The sequence below is a fragment of the Silurus meridionalis genome, chromosome 12 (genome assembly GCF_014805685.1).
Source record: "Silurus meridionalis isolate SWU-2019-XX chromosome 12, ASM1480568v1, whole genome shotgun sequence".
Classification (NCBI taxonomy): Eukaryota; Metazoa; Chordata; class Actinopteri; order Siluriformes; family Siluridae; genus Silurus; species Silurus meridionalis.
Window position 1 is genome coordinate 10,091,308 of NC_060895.1, and position 22,430 is coordinate 10,113,737.

Sequence of the window (22,430 nt, forward strand, 5' to 3'; positions counted from 1 at the left end):
GAGCGGCACCCTCAGCGGAACTCTGGATTGGAGCGGCACCCTCGGCAGAACTCTGGAGCGGAGCGGCACCCTCAGCGGAACTCTGGATTGGAGCGGCACCCTCGGCAGAACTCTGGAGCGGAGCGGCACCCTCGGCAGAACTCTGGAGCGGAGCGGCACCCTCGGCAGAACTCTGGAGCGGAGCGGCACCCTCAGCGGAACTCTGGATTGGAGCGGCACCCTCAGCGGAACTCTGGATTGGAGCGGCACCCTCAGCGGAACTCTGGATTGGAGCGGCACCCTCGGCAGGACACTGGAGCGGAGCGGCACCCTCAGCGGAACTCTGGATTGGAGCGGCACCCTCGGCAGAACTCTGGAGCGGAGCGGCACCCTCGGCAGGACACTGGAGCGGAGCGGCACCCTCGGCAGAACTCTGGAGCGGAGCGGCACCCTCAGCGGAACTCTGGATTGGAGCGGCACCCTCGGCAGAACTCTGGAGCGGAGCGGCACCCTCGGCAGAACTCTGGAGCGGAGCGGCACCCTCAGCGGAACTCTGGATTGGAGCGGCACCCTCGGCAGAACTCTGGAGCGGAGCGGCACCCTCGGCAGAACTCTGGAGCGGAGCGGCACCCTCGGCAGAACTCTGGAGCGGAGCGGCACCCTCAGCGGAACTCTGGATTGGAAATGCTGGCAGCCTCGAGCAAGGTCAGTAATGTCATATATTTTCTTTAGCCATGTTCTCCACCTTTCTGTTGTACATGATAAGATAGTCATGTCTGGAATCAACTCGTTCCACTGAAATGCTGTTTTTCGGCTATAGAAACACTGTTATGATGACCGGGTCATGGAAAGGTGACAGAAGTTCTCAGAAATCTAAGGTACTACACTTGCATAATGTAATAATTACATTTTAGGAATGTATGCATTTTAACTCCACATGTTTGGTATCATTTTAAAGGTCTAAGTGTGATGGGAAATATGATCTCAGTCCCATATCAGTAGAACAGACTTCAGGTTTGGGGAAATTCTTTCCTACTGACGTACGGGTTGCCCCTGAGAAGATCCTTATCAGGTGTCGGCTTTACGCTAGGTGACATTTGTTTTTTAGGTAACCTCTTGTCCCAAGAAAGTGTTTGCAAAGCTTTTATCACTTTGAATTTACGAGTGTTTACTATGGTTTGGGTATTTAAGGAAATTTGGCTAAATACTCAGGAAAGCATTCTGTAGTCAGAACTTCCCACACAGTTTCTGTGTCTCTTTTGCCAGGTACAGTGACTCTTTAACAATCCTTTTTTGTTCACAATTTGTACAGTGTCACAACATTTTGTATATCTAGTTGATTATGTATCCTGCTGTTACCGCAAATCTATTGCCAGGATAGTACAAACTGAAGGCTCATGAATGGATAAGGCATAGAGCTGAGACCTTCTGATCACTGACTTAGCAAGTTATAACCAAGTAACTAAATTAATTATTTTTTATAAATGAGCAAGCATTGAGCGGCCTACTTAAAGAATATTAGTTTACTGTTATATCCTCTGACTAAGACTCGGACTTTCCAATGTGCCTCCGTGAGCAGGTATCGTTTGCCAAGCACAAGCCTCTAAGTGACTCAAGGTCCATTAGTGAATGATTATTTGAAAAGACAGAATGTTTAGAATGATCTATTAAAATTAAAGAGGAAATACCACCAATAAGGTGATCAGCTTGAATTCAATATATTCAAGTTAAATCTTTATTATAAATTAGAGTCAGATTAGGGGTAAAAATGTTTATTCACATAACAAAGTGCAATCCATTCTAGTAATCTTTTTACAGCAGTGCGAGAAAGACTAACATGCAGCATACCTTCACCTACGTCAGTGGATTCTGTTGTTGGGCCAATGGGGTTACACCCTACAGTTTCAGAATGTGTGGGAACATTGACGAAAAGGGCTGTCTGCAAATGTGTATTAAGTAAATAAACAAAGCAACAAAAATATATTTTAATTAAGTAAAAAATACAGCACTTTTGTAATCACATACTGACTTTTTTTTTGTCTAAACCATTAAGCTTAAAACACCTGGGTAATGCTGACATGCTGAAATCATGTAGTGATTGCATAATGCATTTTACTAAAACATTGTAAAGACCTAATTCACCATAGAACTAAAGGTTAGATTTAGGAAGTATGTTTATTATGACTGCAGTGCTCAATAGAATCAATAACCATTAAGGTAACTACATGCAACTGCACTGCATACATCTTGCTGAATTATGGATTTCAGTAGTGTGTAAAAGAAGATTTCCAGCTGTTTAAACAAAAGCCCTGGTGTTGATGAGCAGAACAGAACTAAAAAGTTTTTAGGAAAGTTAGAAAATAGATACACTGACCTGCACTGTTGTATTTACCAGGAACATCCGTCATTTATATTTTAGGGAAACAAAATGATTTATGGAAAATGTAGCCAATAAGTGCAGGCTTCTATTAATATATGGGAGGATTTTATTACCCACATGGGTGAGTTGTTAGTTTTATTAATCTTTAGAAAGTCTTACTGGTCCAATTGCACACGTGCAGTGACACCCCAGGAAGTGGTTACAGCTCTCAGTTCGGCACAAACAGCTGTTTATAGCTTGTGCTAACTGGATTTTGTTTACAAAAAAAAGAATACAAAGAAAAATATAGAAAGTCAAAAAAGTTGTTTTATCGGATATTTGCACAAAGCAGCGATATGGAAAATATTCTTGGGGTGGAGTAACAATTATTGTAGTGTATTATTATATAATATTATTATTATAGTGGAGGAAATTATGGTATATATATATATATATATATATATATATATATATATATATATATATATATATATATATATATATATATATATATATATATATATATATATATATATATATATATATATATATGAAATAAAAATAATGTATATAAATGTATATAAATGGCACTTCGTTATCTATAACTTATTAACTTTTTGAGCAATATCAAATTTGAATGATGGACAGTAAAGCTCAAAGTGTTTTCTTTTTAAAGATGTTTAAATTGTATGTAGCCCACTTTTATCAGGAACTGTTAACATTTAAAGTTAGGTAGGGCATTTCCAGCTAGGAGTCCCAACATCTTTGCCAAAGGCTAACACTGAAAATATATACTGAAAAGAATGTTCAAATTATACTGCTACTATCATAATGTGAGTAACTGCAAATGTAACATATAAGGCATCCGAAGAAAAATTGAGTAAGAAAATAAAAGCATCACACAGCATATAGACAGTGCATATGTGATATCTGACACAGCATATTTGTGTTGTATAATAAGGACATTTGAATGCAAAAATATATTTACTAAACAAGCAGTCAAGTTAAAATTTGGTGTCCAAAATAAAAAACATAATACAGCAAATTAACATAAAAGAGGCAAAATAAAAACATGGACAAATACAAGGAAGAAAGGCTTGGTAAAGACCAGCGCCAAACACTGAACAATACTTTGCCATCTGAGTATGGAAACATTGGGTATTTTAAGACTTAATACTCAAAACAGCTGTAGACAATTTGACCAATTGAGGAAATTAACAAATTACAAGACAAAGACTAAACAAAAGCATGGCTACATAAACAGAAAATACACTGCACTACGCTGTAGCACTGCAAGTCAGCATGTGCTCCGAGAGCTGGGAGTGAAGGGAATAATCATTGAGACCGGTGTACTCCGTCTCAAAGTGGTCACCTGAATGAAATATGTTAAAAATCAATATATGATGACTAAATTGACAGTTAAAGTAAAAATTGCTAAAACAAAATGCAGTCTTTAATAGTCTTACTTGTTTGGTAGTAATCATAAATTTTTATCACAGCTGACTTTAAATTCTTGACAGGAAGTACCTGTTTCATGTTCAGACAATAGGTGATAGGAGTATTCCTTTGGAGCTGTTAAGAAATACACCATAAGTAATATTACAAACATGCCACACCATATCTCTTAAAAGAGTAAACAGTTAAATAATCTCTCTCACCGCTTTGATATACATGACAAGATGGTCGTCTTTGGAATCGACTCGTTCTACCAAAGTGCCCTTTTTTAGCTATAGAAAACAAAACGAGAATTATTGTACCATTATCTTTTCATCCTGCCATTTATTGTACAAATGTTTTAGCAACCCTACTACTCCTTACCTCACCGGGATCTGCTGTGAACCCTGATAAGAGTTTTATGTCCACAATGATCATGTTAGTGCTTTCAAGTGGAAAAAAGTTTCAGGAGTATTTAAATTATCAATGATACCAAATATCATGTTGTACGTGTCAATTTATTGTTTTTTAACTCAGACACTATCCCAATATATACAGTAACTCATAGCCAATTCTGGCAATATTTAAACTATTAGGAGTCATTTACTGAAACTTTGATAATAATAAAATATCGTCTATCGTTTAATCCTCTGTATATTTCATTAAATATTAATTCTTACACGACTTTGAACTTGAGCAACAGATTTTTTCCAAGTAATTTTCTGTAGCTTCCCCCAGTTGAAGTCGTGATGCTCAATGTACTGGTTTCAAAAGGTGTGGTGACATTGTAGAAAAGTGCTGTCTGCAAGTGACAGAAATAAAAAAAAAAAATAGGATTTTTGGAATTCTATTTAAAGGCAAATTGACACTGAATAGAATGGGTCATTTCATTTTGGACTGATGTTTAATGTATATGAATTATTCAAAGCATAATAAAAACAATAAAAGTGTAGACCTAACATTTTGTAACTTCTATGGATAAGGACAATAACAACCATGAACAAGAAAACAAGACAATGAGAAACACTGACTACAAAACTTACATGGTGACAATAATTAGGTAAAACATGAAACAGATGTATGTATGAGTGATTAGTGCAGCATGATACTTGGAATGTGGAGGTGCAGTGGCTGATTGCAACCATAGTTCAGGGTCACAATCCTGACAATAGTAAAGAAAAATAAGCTATTTCCTTTAGTTAATTATTTTTGGGGTAAATAAAGTGTATAACTGACTGCCTTTCTAGTGATTAAAAAAAACAATCTCATATGATTCTATTTCAGAATGATATGGCAGGAAAGACCTGGAGGAAAGCCTACATGCCAGTAAATTGTATTAGCCAAATGATGAGCAAAGAAAACCTGCTTGTGAACTTGCTTAGATAAAGTCTCAATACAAATGACTCTACTCATGTAAATATGGAGGCACCATTTGTATGAATCTTTTTTAAGAGAATAAAAGATGGATGCACTGACCTGCACTGACACACAAGATGATCCTCTCACATCAATGCTGTATTTCCCAGGAACATCCTGCAGTGATCTTTCTTGGTACACTAACTTATTGTTCTGGTTTACATCAAAGTTGTGACTGTCTCCATCTGCTGATGTTACAGTTACTGTGCTAGAGCCGTCTGAGCTGAACACCTTAGTGGAGTAAAGCGCCAGAGCCTGGAGGACCACAACTGTGTCCTGGTGGGAAAAAAATAAAACAAACAATACAACTTTAACTTTTAACATGCTTTATCAGTATTCTGATTAAATGAAAAAAAATGTTAAAGGAGGGCTGCAGGTTAATTGAGTACCTGAGTAGATGAAAAGCCTCCATAAGGATTTTGCTTCTTTACCAGCCATCTGACTATCCGATTAGCATATCCCAAATCAGCAGCAGTGAGTTCACCTGTAGTGAGAACTGCTAGCAGCATATAGGAACTGATTTCCACTGATAATACACTGGAGCCATCTGATGCTGACTGAGACCAGTGAAGATGACCAGCTACAATTAAAGGTTATTAAGACCTATACAGTCAAGTCCATTAACATTTAGTCATTGACAAAATTATTGATATGCTACCTATCTACAACAGCATTTACAGTATGAGTAGTAATTACTGATTTTGAGTTTAAAGTGAACACTTTCAACTTTCAAATTTTGTTTTTTTGTATTTTGTTTTTAGCAAGTGAAGTGCATGCTTCCACTCATTTCAGTTCAGGTGATAAACCTGGCCATTGTAAAACATTCTACCGGTACTTTTTTGCCTTAAACAAGTCTGGCTTCTGACTTTTTCTGTTGCGTTTGCTAACAAACACATAATTGATAAATACAAGGGAGTTTAGATCCATATGCCATCATTAATGCCCACACCATAAGATAATGTAATATGTTTTACATTATGAGAAATTACTACCCTTCTCCTTACACTTCTCTTCCCGTTATTTTGAACCATTCAGATTTCATTACACGTGTCTGGAGAAAGCTGTTCCAAAACTGTACAGTTTTTGTACTAAATGTTTATCTGGTCTTACTGTTTTTCTGGCTTACCTGTGTTTTGCACCTAGTGGTAAACCCTTTGTATGTACTATGGTAAGGGTCTGCCTTAAATGTTGACTTTAACATAGATATTTCAAAATCCTGAATTGTGTATTTGATATGGCTAACTGTTGTGAGGAGGTTTGCCATCACCAGGGAAATAATTATTTCTGCCATCCACCATAGTTGTCTTGTAATCTGGGTCTTTTGGTGTTACGGAGCTCACAACTGCATTCCTTCTTTTAAATAATATACCAAATAGTCGACTAGGTCACACCCAATCAAAATTTCTTTCAGGAATTTTGTTCTGGGCTGGTTTAAAATTTTGGGACACATTTGGGACAAAGGAAAAAAACATCATCTAGTATATAAATTATACCCTAATTCCAAAAAAGTTGGGAAACTGTGTAAAATGTAAATAAAAACAGAATACAATGATTTGCAAATCTTATAAACCCATATTTTATTAAAATGTTTTTATTTTTTTTTAAAAAACATGATTAAACTCAGAAGTTTTAAGGGAAAAAAACACTTAGAATTTCATGGCTACAACGGGTCTCAAAAAATTTGGGACAGGGCCATGATTACCACGTTACCACTGTCTCTGATGTCCCTTTTTTGGAATTGGGGTTATAACAATGGTGTTATGGTATAGAATGGAGAGTTCTTAATGAATGCGTATTACTTGCCACTCACAAATAATGAAAATTTGTTAGATTTGTAACTAATATAAATGCTACATATTCATCCATCCATTCAGTACCTCCTCGAACTGCGACATTATCCAACTTTTTTAGTAGCTGCTCCCGAATAATATTCTCTCCAGCTAGACTGAAAGTGTAGGCCAACAGCGCAGTTGTGTAGGTGTTCTCCAGTTTATCAACAGAATATTTTAGGCACAACAGTCCATTATTTACAACAGGATCCTGCAATCAAAACAATGTGCATTATTGTGTAAAGAAAATGCATATCCACAAAGTGTGCTTGTTAAAACTATATAAAACTCTAATTCATGGTATTTATGTATAAAGATGTACTAAAAAAATACAAAAGCATTTACAGTTTAACTATCTTTAGTGTTTAGCTATCTTTAAAGAGTTTAACTATCTTTAATTTAGACATTTTAAATCTTATAGTGGATGCTTGATGAGAAGTATATGGGGGATTTCTCCTTTGAACAAATCCACTCAAGCCTATATAAAATATAATACAACATTTTTTTTTTTCATTTGTAAAGATAAAAGCGGCTAGAATCAATTTAATTTTATATAATAATTACTTAATTAGTTAATTACTTAATAATGATATATGCTCAAATTAAATGGACAAACAGTGAAAACAAGGATTTGAACGTAGTAAAGCCGCAGTAAATCACACTTGAAAACGATAAATTTACTATCTTACTATTAGTAGTTTACTATCAATAGCACTTTATTAAACTATACTACGTTTACACAGTTTTTACTTACCATGCTGTTGACACAATAACACCATGACACCATGTCATCATGTGCAAGAAAACTAGTGTGTTTTCCTTTTGCATGCTCATGCATCACTGTGGTACCTCCATGCCACACAAGCCCCGCTTTGCATAACGTCCAGCTACAATTTTCTTTGCGTTTTAGTTGCGTTTAATATAAAATTCTCCCCTGGCTTGGATGACATGGGATGAACACTTTTCCTGCTGCAGGTTGACCATCTACCATGCCAAACCTTTACTTGAGCAGTGCAACTAATCGATAAAAAAATTAATTGACAACGATTTTCATTATCGATTATTATTTATTTTATACATAATAGACTTTGCCTCTTTAAAATAATTAGTTGCAAACTATTTCTCCAACTGTTTAATTTTATTAACCCTTACTTTTTCCTGACTTTTATTGCCACCAGTCATCAAATTCAAAATGCCCTAATTTTTCTTTAAATGGTACATTTCCTAAGTTTAAACAATTATGTATTCTATGGTTAATTGTGAATAAAATATGGGTTTATGAGATTTGCAAATTATTGCATTGTTTTTATTTACTTTATGGGCTTGTATTAAGCTGGTCACTTCATGTCTTACTTTCGAATCCACAGGAAAACCGCAATGCACAGAGAAAATGCACATGCTGTAAATGCATAAAAATCCACAGAAAGCCCAAGGTAATTTTATAAGGTTAATATTGATGCTTCTGCTAGAGATGATGTATGTGATGCAGCTTTGGTTGCAGTAAAAGAAGACTTGTTATATTGTGTTTATTGAGTTTCTTGCTTTAGTAATGCCATTTATTATTATTGTATGAGATACTTGTCTGTGGGGCAGCACTCTGCTATTTCTGTGTAATATTGATGGCTTCTATAGCGATTCTATTACTGATGATATTAAAAGGTGGATTGATTCAGGCAAGACACTAATGGAGGCCTAAGTGTAAAATGCATGGACTGCGACTGTAGTACCACAAGTACCACAAACTACTGTCTGGCTCAACTACATTTACTGTAGTATGGAAAGGGAGATTGTGAAAAATTACCTTTTTGTTGCAGCATTCATTTTACAACCAGAAAGTTTTCTGTCTTACCAAGTACTGAAACCGAAGCTCGTGCTGAACCTTGTATTACGTTCTCAGGAAGAATGAGCTTCAACTTCTTTAAAACACTGTTCCCTGTAAGTGAGATAAAAGTAATTTCCATCTAATTTCCATATTTAACCTCCTAAGACCTGAGCTTTGGTTTGGCTTGCATTTTAGATTTCTTCCAGTTATTTGGGGTTAGGAAGAACCAATAATTATAATAACCATATATTTTCTTTTAACATGAAGCTCTTCTTGGAAAAAAATGATGTCACTTATGTGGACACTTGGTCTGTATCTACAGAAAACAATAAAGACACCATTGTGCACAATGTCCACGTATGTGGACACCCAGGTCGTAGGAGGTTAAGTAGTATTATGTAGTAAAATGCAAATAGAAAGAAATAGAAAGTTAAATACATCACTTTTAAACTGACACAAGCTTGTTTGTTTAATCGATTGGATTAAAAAGTAAAAATATATCTACAAGTCTAACCTTGGGGGCATAATAACCAGCTCTGACTCTTCATCATTTCATTTCCTTCAGGCTACAGAGGAAAAAGTATTGTTAAATTATAGCCTAATGAGGGGTTGTACAAATTTAGTGTTAAGAAACCCACCTGTACAATTAGGCTTTGTGTAACCGTGTCAATGCGGCCTCTCTCTGGAACACTCACAATCTCATTGGCACACAAAAAAAATAAACAGAAAGATATATTGGTTATATCAACACCTGTACCTGGTCTATCCACAATACGTTCTAATCAACTTACAAATTAAAATGATAAATTATCATTCACTAAATAACCAAATCACACTGGACTTGCAAAGACCTCCATATACTGTAAGAGTTTAAAAGAAATGTAGGACTTACCAAGCACAGTGGGAATCAGAGTCCATTTGAAGGTTTTCCTTCCATTTGCACAAAGGCAGGATGAATTGCCTGGAGAAAGAGCTTCGATAATATAGTCTGAGGAAGCCATTGGAGTCACTTTAACCTATCAATGAGGCACATGCCATGAATTTGCTGCACATTTGTGACACAAGTCACAACTGTTTATTAAGTCAAACAATGCACAAATGTTTATTAAGTAAAATCTTTTTACAATACCATAATGCATTTGGAAAGGTAATTGAAGACAGTGGCCTTCAACTCCAAAACCTCTCCTCGTATAATAGAGTAGGGCAGCGAGCTCCAGGAAGAATGGCTGAAATACAGTGAGCTGAACAGGAGGAGCCAGTCCCAGACCTACAGAGGACACGCAGAAAGCCTCTGTTTCCCAAGTAGTGATAGTGTCAGGAACAGTGACAGGAAGTTCTACTGATCCAGAGTCTCTGTGGAAATCAATGTAAACAGAAACAAATTACACTGTGTAAAACATGCAAATTGTAACAGTTTAAGCCTGTCACATATAACACCCGGTCCTCACTTCATTTTCAATTAAGCATTCCTAAAACCAACTCTGCGTTTGGTCTTGCATCTATTCAATCTGCTGCCGCTCGCGACTGGAATGCTTTGCAAAATACCCTCAAACTGAATAAATTCATTCCAATTTCAACCTTTAAAAATATGATATCATATTTGTTCACGGATTTATGCAGTTGTTTTTCTCCATAATTTTGTTTTAAAATGTATTTATGTAATTGTTAATTTTTTATGTATTTATTTTAGCCCTACTTCCCTTTCCCTAAGTGGTTATTCCACTTGTCAGGCCGCCATTGTAAATAAGAACCTGTTCTTAATGACTTGCCTGTAAAAATAAAGGTTAAATAAAAATAAATAAAATAAAATATGCATAGATTTTTAATTGTCAATGTAATTTTTCTGTTGAATCCTCAATAGGTTTAACTGTAAGTACATTAAACAAATGTGGAATACTGTGAAAATGTGTGTAGCTGTTAAATGTTTAAATAGTTGCATTTATTTTGTAATCTGTTTTAAACTTTGTCTTTTCCTATGTTAATGTAAATTTTATGTATGCCAATTTTTTTATCATAAGGCTAAGGCTCACAAGAAGGCCTCTTCAGTTAAGCTCAAGACTAAGGCTAATAAGGTTGTACAAAAGGTGGGCTTGCCCAAGCTAGAGCTTTAAAAAGAAGCCTCTCAGGCAAAGCACAAGGCTGACTTGCACTCTATGACTTTTTGCTTTTGCTGCTCCACCTCCTGACTTCCTGGATGATGTCACCACTCCACACTGGGGCTCTGTCAACACTCTACCTCCTGATTCCTTCTGTTACTCTACTTTCTGCCAAAATGAGGATATCATTCTGTCATCTGATTACCTAGCATAGGATGCTGTCATTTTGCTCCAGTGCTGGGCAGTCAACGTGCCAGCCCCCCGACTCCAAATCTGACCACTTGATTCCTATGCGCACACCTTCTAACTTTGTTGCATGGTCTTTACATATCAGCTCTTTTCAGCTCTTAACTTGTTTTGTGGCATTCAGCCTAAAATACACTGCTGCTTTGCTTTTCTATTTTCTATGTAGCCTAATATATTATGACTTTTCTCACTTGTTTTTATTTGGTCTTAATTAGTTTATGTATTTAAGCCCCTGTGTGTAATTGCTCCAGAACGAAATCGCATTCATTTAATATCTGAAAATCAGAACTTCACACCACTATTATTTGGTTTTCTCCCATAATAAATTGAGAGAGTATAAATGTGTGCACCTTTTATTATACCTATAGGTAATGGGTAAATTCACTAACCCCACTTCAGACAGATGCCATATCCATGTTTCAGGAAAGAATTTGAACTGTCTCACTGACAGTGGTCACTGGGTGATCATCATCTTCAAAATATGCTGATGATCCACTAATAGCAAAGTCATTAGCTACATAGCCATGTAAGAAAAGGAAGCAGAAAACATAAACAATTAGCAGTTTATTAGCTAAAATTAGCATTTTAGACCTCTTTTAAATTGTTGAAACAGAATGAGAAATATGTACATAACACTGTACTAACCATACTGGTATCATTGGTATACATTTAGCAGTAACATAATATGTAATATACAAAATGTATAGGTAAGAATAAAATTTTTATTATTTAAGGTATTTCATATATTTCATATTTAATTTATTTCATATATTTTAGAAAAGGCCCTGGATATACCATTATAATCTTAATTCAGCTCATCAAGGATCAACAAACACTCAAGAGCCAAGTTTGTTATCATCTTCATCCCCACTCCCTGTCAAAGTCATAATATAATAAAGTATAATTAAATAATATGTGTTTAATGTTTTATGAAGTATTTATTAAATTAATTGTACTTATTATTCCTGCTAATGGATATTGCTTATACTCATAATAATGGTTATATGCCATGGATGACATCACAATACACACAACTGCATTGTGCAAGGGAACAGTGATTATATTTATTACTATATTTCCAACAATTTTACTTTACTATTACTATGTGTTATTTACAGTATTGTAAGCATGGCTGTACGTACTTGTTGGAGTTTAAAATGCAAGCATCCCAGCCCAGCTTCATAATCTGACATTAACAGATGTCAATGGCAACAAGTTAAATATCTGTGGAAGATATATTTTAACTTATTATAGTTTACACATACAGTATGTTTCCATTTTTGAAAAACATCCATTTAAACTTCAAAACTTTAAAATAAAAAAAAAAATCAACAAGCAACATTGCTTGCTCATTATCAAAGTTCTCTCTTGATTAATTTAAAAATGTTATCTTTTTATCTCAAGAAGTTACCATGATGTCGCAGCAGGGGCAGGGGCAGGCACATGGGCCAAGAGCCAGAAAGCTCTTCACATTTAAGTTGTAATTTGGATCGTTTACATGCTATTAGTATTTAAGTTCATGTAATTTGGATTGTTTACATGCTATTAGTATCAAACGTAAAATAGCTTTATTTTAATTTGTAACTCATTGTCACTGTCATTGTCAGGGAGTTTCACATTGACTGTTCTGGTTCTGCTGAACAAGATGGACTACAATGCGTAGACTATAGAAAATTAAAAATTTAGGTGTAGAAAAGTCTAAATGGCTGGCCTGATTTGGATGTTTTATCAATATGTCTGTCTTGCATATTATGATTTTGTGGCCAGTTGTGGCCAAATGCAGAATTCCTACCTAAGTTACACTCATTTGTTTTTTTAACCAATTTGAAAATTTTCATACAGAGGAATGACAATCCAACTGACACTCCTTGTGAACAGAAGCAATTCACATATCAGACTGTTAATTTGCTATGGGGAAGAAACAACTGGTGATTACCATCTGTAAGAAGAGAATAAGTCGTTGGGTATTGAAAGTCAACATCTCAGCCAGAAGGCAGGCTTGGTGTCTTTCCATATCATTTCACTTCTCATCATAGGTAGTATGATATGATATACAGGTATTGTGCACTAGGAGATCTGTGCTATTGCTAGTTAGGCATAACCGTGTACTTGATAGTTTTTTAACTAGATAGTTATCTAGGTGTTAAATCGTGCCCCTAGCAGTTAAAAGGAAGGAATTTCATATATAACTGAAGTTCTATGAATTCCAAATGTTCTCTAGTGTTTGCTGTCACTCAACTGGTATGAACTTCACGATGAGGTTTTAGGGAATGGCATCCATTGATGATATAGGCTTACAATTTAGAACCCCAATTAAGACACAACAAGAACATATGAAACTCAACACAGACAGTTCCTAGATATCAAAATTGAAACAGTGACCCTGGAACTGTGGCTGAAATTTTCCGTTATTTCTCTCTTATAAATATTAGATGTTTAGGAATGCACAGGAATAAAAGCTTGAAGTATTTTGTTTTTTTCTATAATAATTTAGTAGTCACGGAGAGTGCTAGATTTTAAAATATGCTCAAAAACTTTGCATTTAAAGATTTAGTAAATCTTAACCTTGTTTGAGTTTAGACGGTTCTCAGAATCCAAGATGAACACACTCTGATCTACAACACTGAGGCCACACAAAGAGCCAGGATGAGCTGATAGCTTGAGAGTGTTCTTCTCACCAGGAACTGCCTTGGAGGGGGAGAACTGTAGCGAAACCTGGAGTCCAAGAGATTATTTTTTATATATATATATATCTGTTTAGATAGTTTATATCTCAAATTAGAATCAAAATAGTAGATCACACGTATTGACTAACCATATACAAAAATACACAACCCTAATTAAAAAAAAAATTTGTGACACTGTAAAATATAAATAAAAGCAGAATTCAATGATTTGCAAATCTCATAAACCAGTATTTTATTCACAATAGAACAGAGAACAAATATAAAATGTTTAAACTAAGGAAATGTAACATTTTAAGGAAATGACTTGACTTAACTTTTTTTTCATGGCTTGCATATTTAAACAAGAGAATTCTAACTGCATACTACATTTTGTACAATAGCATATATAAGCAAGAGAATTCTAACTGCATACTACATTTATTACAATAGCATGACTTTGTAGTAGAAGAGTCTGGGTGCAGAACTGGCCTGCCTGCAGTCTAGACCTCTCATCATTTGACAACATTTGGTGCATCATGAACACAAAAAACACAATAAAAAACATCCAGAACTGTTAAGCAGCTAGAATCCTGTATTAAACCCATATGGGACAACATTCCTCTCAAAAAACCTTAGCAACTGTTCTCCTCAGTTCCCAGACGTATATAGACAGAAGGCGAGATGCTACACAGTGTTAAATATGGCCTTGTCCCAACCTTTTTGAGACTTGTTGTAGCCATCTCAGTTTAAACATTTAAGATGTTTTTTTGTTGTTGTTGTTTTATTGTGAAAATAATATGGCTGCAAATCATTACATTCTGTTTTTATGTACATTTTACAGTGTCCCAAGTTTTGGAATTAGGGGAATTTTGTAGGAAAAACATTTGAAGTTGGCATTACCTGATTTCTAAAACATTTTTCCACCTCAAAATTCTTGTTAGCAGCGATGACTTTTTCACTGGGCAGGACAGAGTACACCACAACCTCCACTGCTGGAGCAAACTCAGCAGCAACTGACAATATGAATGAAATGTTTCCCCTTCGGATATCTGTAGAGCTTTCCACTTCAACTTTTTCATGCCAATGATGTACTATAAGTCCTTTAGATAAGCCCTGGGCCAGAGGCAAAATATATGCTAGTTTTAGTCAGGTACATTTCATTTTAAGCTGCTGATATTTAGGTAAAACAGTAGACTTGCATTTACTGTCTTGGTTAACAATATTACTGCTTGTACTTACCATGTATATAAGATTAATGCTGTAAATTTCAGTAGTTTCTCCAACAATATAGTAGTTAATTGTTATGGGAACTTCAGCACCACACTTAAATGTTTCCTCTGAACTCTCTATTGTCAGTTCACTGAACACTGGACTGTACGGTGTGGCAGGTTGGAGCAGATGTATACGTGTATCAGCACTTGTAAAGAACAGTGTTTTGTATTCATGGTATTTTTGCTCTGGATCGACACTTGCCTAGATAACAGTAAAATAATCAAGATCTTTCAAGATCTATTGAAATGATTTCCTATTTCTGTGAGTAATCGGGTCATCATACAATACCCGCAATTGAATCTCTGTTGTAGGATGTTCAGGTGGAGCAATTAGGAAACGTGCTAATCCATTCCTATCTGTAGTAAGAATAAGTAGAACCCTTAGAGGCCAAAGTTCACCTTCTGAAAGATACACCTTCTTGTTAGAAATTGGTGCTCCACTGAAGGTACTAACTTTGACCTGTTTAAAAAGAACAATTAATAATTTGTCAAAAACAACACAAATAAAAAAAGCAGAATGGGTGGACAAATGAAAGTGGAAAAATGTAAAGCAATGAAAACTTACAAATCCTTCAATAACTCTCTCCCGTTCAAAGTGTTTTGGTAAATCCACAAATTCCACTTTACCAATTTGGTAAGTGAGTGCTATGATTTTAGATTTTACAATGGACAATTCTGCACAAAAAAAAACAACAACATTAAATGCAATTAACGTTATGTAATACATAATAATATACATAATAACAATAACATACTACTTTACAACAATTTGAGCATAACTGGGGATTTAAAATTAGCAATTAGAATGTTTTTTTCGTCTTCTTTGTCTCCATTTGATAATATAATCTGATACTGACTCACCTGTTCCTTCCTCTGTTACTGTAATGTTAACAGCCAGACAGTTGTCATTTAAGTTTACAAAATTTGCCACATTCAGTATATGTAAGGCACAACCAGTCTGACTCATCTATTGGGAAAACACAAAAAATACACGGTGAGGACAATTTAAAAATATTAACCTTTTTTTTAACACCTTTTTGAATATAGTGTTACTTATGCACCTTTACTCTTGTATCCCGGCATGGTGCAATCATTGGGGGGTTGTTATCAAGATAATCATTCCAATGAAAAAACTTACAGTGACAGACTTGCACCAGTGCTGAACCAGGTACTGGCTGTCCATATGTGTACCTTTAAAAAACACAAGCATTGACCTTTGCTTTGGACTGTGTGTTAATTAAATACATAGGTATATTTTAATTCACTATTTTTATTGTTTTTCACATGATACTATCACTTACCTTCCACAAATCTCCAGCTTCAGTTCATCCTCAACGACACTATGTTTTTTTGGTGATTCTACTCTAATCTCAAACTTGGGCAAAACTAATAATAGAAATAATAATAATAATAATAATAATAATAATAATAATAATAATAAGTCATATAATAATATGATTATAATTACAAGAAAGTCCTTATGTATGGACAGAAAAGCAATAGAAAGTAAATCTTACCATATTTTTCCACATTAAAATAATGCCTGAATAATTTCCCTTCAGCATTAGCAATTATCTGATACTGTCCCAGTGGAGCCTCAGCATTCAGCTCATGTGAAAGCTGCAGTATCAGTCTTGTTGAGGTCACATTTGTCCACTGACCAATTCTATTACCATTATTATCCTGATTTGTTAATACAAATAATAGATTCAATATATTTGATATAACCAATAATAACCAGTGTATGTAAATATAATAAATATTATACAAAAAATACAACAAACAACAAAAAATAATTACGGACATATAGTGGAGTTATAATTTCTTACCTCAATTATTACTGTGCCGTACTATGAACAATTTGGGTGGACAAGAAGGTATTTTATTTAATACACTCTTAAAACAATTTACCAACATTACACAAAGAAAAACACAGAAGAGCCTTTTTGTACAGTGAATTGTGAACAGATTACAGACTTATTATTCTAAAAGTACCGTAATTTCCGGACTATTAAGCGCACCAAATATAAGCCGCACCCACTGAATTTGACAAAGATTTATATTTTGAACATAAACAAGCGTACATTGAAACTAATGAACTTTACACAGGCTTTAACGAAAGACAGTGTCTGTTACACAGCTTGTTTTTAAACAGTAGCCTATCAAAAAAGTCATTGTTCACTGTCTTCCTCCTTCCTTTCAAAACAATTTCTCTCGAGAGTTTATCCTTTGGCATCGTCGTGCATTTAAAAATTACCATCGGTGAAGCTTTTCTCCCGATGCCGTGCAGCTTAGAACACAGGTGAAGTGCGTTTTTTTTATGCCCGGTTGTTTTCAGCGTGATGAATCATTCGCATTTCCTGTAGACAGTTTGAGTGAGCGGCAGGTCAAACATCAGAGGAACCGCAACCATATTTATGATGTGGTGCGGCCCGATTCAGTGGGAGCGCACCTGATTTAATATAAAGAATTCATTGGTTCACCTGAACCCATTCGGCAATTTCATTAGTCTAATGTTATGGGGCTCAATTTTTTGTCTTAAAGGTTGTGAAACCGGGAAAAACCCAGGAAAAATCCATAAATTAGCCACTTCGTTGTTTAAGCCGCGGGGTTCAAAGCATGGGAAAAAAGTAGCGGCTTATAGTCTGGAAAATACGGTAATAAATAAATAAATATTTATAGAAAAAATCAGCTTTTACCTTTTGTTTAAGTGGAATAAAATTTTAATCCAAAGCGACAATTCTAAAATTTACTGTAGAAAAACAAAATGTGGCAGAACAAAAACGATGTTTTAAGTTGCACCAACAATTCAGTAAAATAAATTCCTCATTGAATAATTCTAATAGAAATAATGGAGAAATATATGGAGAATGAATCACCTGTTTGGCCTGGATTATAGATGGGTTTATCAGTCTGGATCAATACCATTGCATCATAGGATTTAAACATCACTTTCGTATTTTCTGTCATATTAAAGCTTTCACCCTTGACCTCTACATGGATCTCCTGCACTGATTCACCCTCCACCTGTGGAGCCTGTGGAGATGTGTTCCATGTTAAATGACATCATTAACTAAATATACCTTTTTTTAATTTTTTTATTAGTATAATATTTAAACAAAGTAATACAGCAAGGGTAATACGTATTTTAGATTCAGCTTTTGTTATTTAATATTCCAGTCTATATTTCCACTTTACATTTAATGTATTCTGTACTTTGTACTTATAAGTTTAAATAAAAAAGATATTTTTCATAAATGTTAAAGGATCTATTTAGTAATACTGTAACATGGTTGGGAATTTAACAGTTGTTTTATTGAACAATTAGCAATTATGATTAAGGTGACATGTAACTCCTTAGATTTCATGATTAAGTGACAATGAAAAGGCTTAAAAAGCTACAGAGGATTTTACAACAACCTTTCAAACTAATAACATTGAAGTTAGAGAGAACACTAAAGAAGTTGTGTTTCCATTTAGAAACAATGAAATGTACCACCCCCCACGCAGATAGGAAAATTCTCGGCTTGTCTTGTGAAAGGTGGATTTAAGTGTAACAGGTTGCCTCCATCAGTCATAGATAATAAACAGAAAGCCTGTTCAGAAAATTCTGAAGGAAGAGTTTAGTAAGAGTGTAGTGGAGGTGAAGAGAGTTTCTGATAGGGTGATGAACATGAAGCTGGAAGTTGAAGGCGTGATGATAAATGTCATCATGGCTTATGTTCTACAAGTGGGTTTTGAGATGGAGGAGAAAATACTGGAGTGAGTTAGATGAAGTGGTAAAAGGGGTACCTAGAAATGAAAGATTGCTGATTGGGGCAGATTTAAATGGCCATGTAGGTGAAGGGAACAGAGGTGATGAGGAGTTTATGGGTAGGTATGGCTTAAAGGAGAGAAATGTGAAGGGCAGATGGTGGTAGATTTTGCTAAAAGAATGGTAACAGCAGTGGTTAACACTTATTTTAAGAATAAGGAGAATCATAGGGTGACATATAAGAGTGGAGCAAGTTGTGCACAGGTGGACTATGTTCTATGTAGGAGATGCAACCTGAAGGAGATTGGAGACTGTAAGGTGTTGGCGGGGGACAGTGTAGCTAAACAGCATCGAATGGTGGTCTGTAGGATGGTTTTGGAGATGAACAAGAAGAGGAGGAGAGTGAAAACTGAAAGAAGAATAAGATGGTGGAAACTGAAGGAGGAAGACTAATGTGAGATTCAGGAAGAGGTCAGACAGGGGCTCGGTGGTGGTGAAGAGGTGTGGGTGATTGGGCAACTACTGCAGAAGTAATAAAGGAGACAGCTAGAAAGGTATTTGGTGTGACATCTGGAAATAGAAAGGAAGACAAAGAGACATGGTGGAATGAGGAAATGCAGGAGAGCATAAGGAGAAAGTGGTTGGCAAAACAAAATTGGGATCGACAGAGAGATGAGAAAAGTAGGCAGGAGTACAAGGAGATGCGGCAGCAGATGAAGAGGGATGTGGCAAAAACCAAGGAAAAGGCATATAGGGCGCTCTATGAGAAGTTGGACACTAAGAAAGGAAAAAAAAGATTTTTACAGATTGGCCAGGCAGAGGGACTGAGCTGGGAAGGATGTGCTGCAGAGCAATAAAGGATGGAAATGGAAATGTGTAGACTAGTGAAGAGAGTGTGTTAAGAAGATGGAGGAGTATTTTGAGCAGCTGATGAACGAGGAAAATGAGAGAGAGAGAGAGAGAGAGAGAGAGAGAGAGAGAGAGAGAGAGAGAAGGTTGGATGTTGTGGAGATGGTGAAGCATGAAGTGGATAGGATTAGTAAGGAGGAAGTGAGAGCAGTGATTAAGGGGATGAAGAGTGGAAAGTCAGTTGGACCAGATGACAAGGAGATGTTTAGGAGAGATGGCAGTGGAGTTTTTAACAAGATTGTTTAACAGGATTTTGGAAGGTGAGAAGATGCCTGAGGAATGGAGAAGGAGTGTACTGGTACCGATCTTTAAGAATGAGGGAGAATGTGCAGACCTGCAGGACTACAGGGGAATAAAATTTATCAGTCACACCATGAAGTTATGTAGTAGTGGAAGCCAGGCTGAGAGAAGAGGTGACTATCTGTGAGCAGCAGTATGGTTTCATGCCAAGGAAAAGCACCCAGCATCATCACTGATTTTCTTGGAAGACATTTTTTAAGACTTCTAGTGAAATAAAAATATAACACTAAAAAAGAAAAGTTTTTGCTGCACTGAACAACGAGCGCGACCGAGTGACACAAGATAAACTAAACGACTGTTGCTACCCTCAGGCCAAAAGCAGGGAACCGGCAGCGTGGGTTTGCTCGTGCCTTCGAAATTTGCTCGCAAAATAGGCTAAAGTTTTGCAAGCAAGGTCGCTTGTATCTTTGCTTGCTCATACTATTAGTTGCTCATACAATAGGGTTTTACTGTACTATAGTAAAATTTTGAGCAAAGTGTAACCTTACAAAAATATTTTTAAATTCCTGAGCTTAAAAATAAATTATTAAACAGAATAAAAATCCACTGCCCCATTTTAATTTCAGCAATATGAGATGTTTCAGGTGTCTGAACACTTTTGCAAGGCACTCAGTATATTCAATGTAAATATTGTAAAGTAACAAAAACAAAATCCCAAAACTTAATTCTTCACATTGTATATGGGATTACTAACCTTAAACTGAAAGCACTGGTGAAACTCCTTTTCTATTGTCTCTTGAAAAAGAGTTTTGCTCTGATTCCCGTAAATTAGATAAATATCCATTTGCAGAGTCTCATTAGGCTTCAGGAGACTCACACAAAATTTGGCCTCAGAGCCTGACTCTATGACTGCAGGGAATGTCACGATGAAGTGTGTAAAAAATTATTACATTTTTTTTTTGAGAAGAAAAAGTAAAGAAGTTATGTGAGATTAACTATTGTAGTAATTTAGAAAACTTGGTGTACTCAATCAAAACTGTAGAAAGACTGACATGTTCACATATCTCACTGACTACACTGTGTAGATTTACAGATCATAATAGGTGGAAGATAAGCACTGACACTATTCTTTATAGACTTTTCCCTGACACAAAGTGGAACATAGTTTCCAGCTGAAATGTTTCCTGCTGTCTTGAAATGGGACTTAAAAAGCTTTTCCACAAATTTTAGGGGAAAATGGGCAGGATCTTCCACTGGTGAGATGAAGCGTTCACAACATTTAAGCACAATTCTGCTAGATGTTTCAGCTTGTTAATGAGAATTAGGGGAGTTGTGTGAGTTAGTAATTGGTGGAAGAAAACTATTTAAATAAAGTGACAATGTATAAAAAAAAAGGAAGAAATGACTATCAATTGCATAATCCAAGTGCAACATGCTGTAATCTGGCCTGTTACACAGCTCCCTCCCATGAATTTCGAAACCCTTCTTGGTTCTTGGTCCTGTTCCACCACTACATTACATACAAGCACATGAAAACGCAATAACTTGAAGTCTTGTTCTCTGCCCCCTTGTTTTATACTGCATATGCCTGACTTCAGCCTGATATTGTTGCTTTTCAGATAATGTATGTTGTATGGAGACTTGTTTATTGTGTAAATTTTGGTATTGACATTGCCTTTTCTCAATCTGATCTTCAATCTGACCATCACTACATTCTCTTTATGGCATTTACAATCATGAAAACCTTTGTCAAAGCAGAAATACATCCAGCATGACTTTCTGTTTCACTAATACATATAATTGCTATAAAATATTAAAGTATGACTTTATATTCTTCTTTATTCTTACTTACGGTTTTGATGTTATTCCATAAACACAAAGAAACAGGAAGCAGATGAGTAGCCATGTCCTATTCTGAAACCTGCTGAATACCATGTTGAAGTCTGTTAAAAAGTTCTGATGTTCAGTTCCTATAAGGGATAAGGATGAACAATACTAGCTATCTACATTTGCACACAAAATTCTTCATGTATTTTTGCACATAGGGAAACGATAAGCTTAAAAAATCTATTAATATGATGCAGATGTGTGGTACGGAAAGGATCAGCCCTCCTTGTTTATGAATTCCAAATCGAAAGTGAGAATCCAAAGCCTGGCAGATTTGATGCAGTGCGCATGCGCACTCACAATGTGCTGCTTGGGACAACATATACAAAAGATCATTATTCTTCAGAGGGACACGTTTATCGTCTCTGGTACAGTTGTAATCTCATCTGTTTTACATTAAATGCTCTTAAAACAAACTCTTTGTATAATAGTTTAAATTTTAGTTTTTTTCTTGCAGAACAGAACGACACAGCTTTAACACTCGGATTTAGTCATATTTCTTCAAAGCTTTTTTTTGGACAA

At 35.7% G+C, this 22,430-nt stretch overlaps 1 pseudogene; it reads right to left on the reverse strand.

Moving 5' to 3' along the window:
- Positions 1-2,927: 2,927 nt before the first annotated feature.
- On the reverse strand, positions 2,928-22,116 carry LOC124394863 (annotated as a pseudogene).
- Between the last annotated feature and the right edge of the window lie 314 nt (positions 22,117-22,430).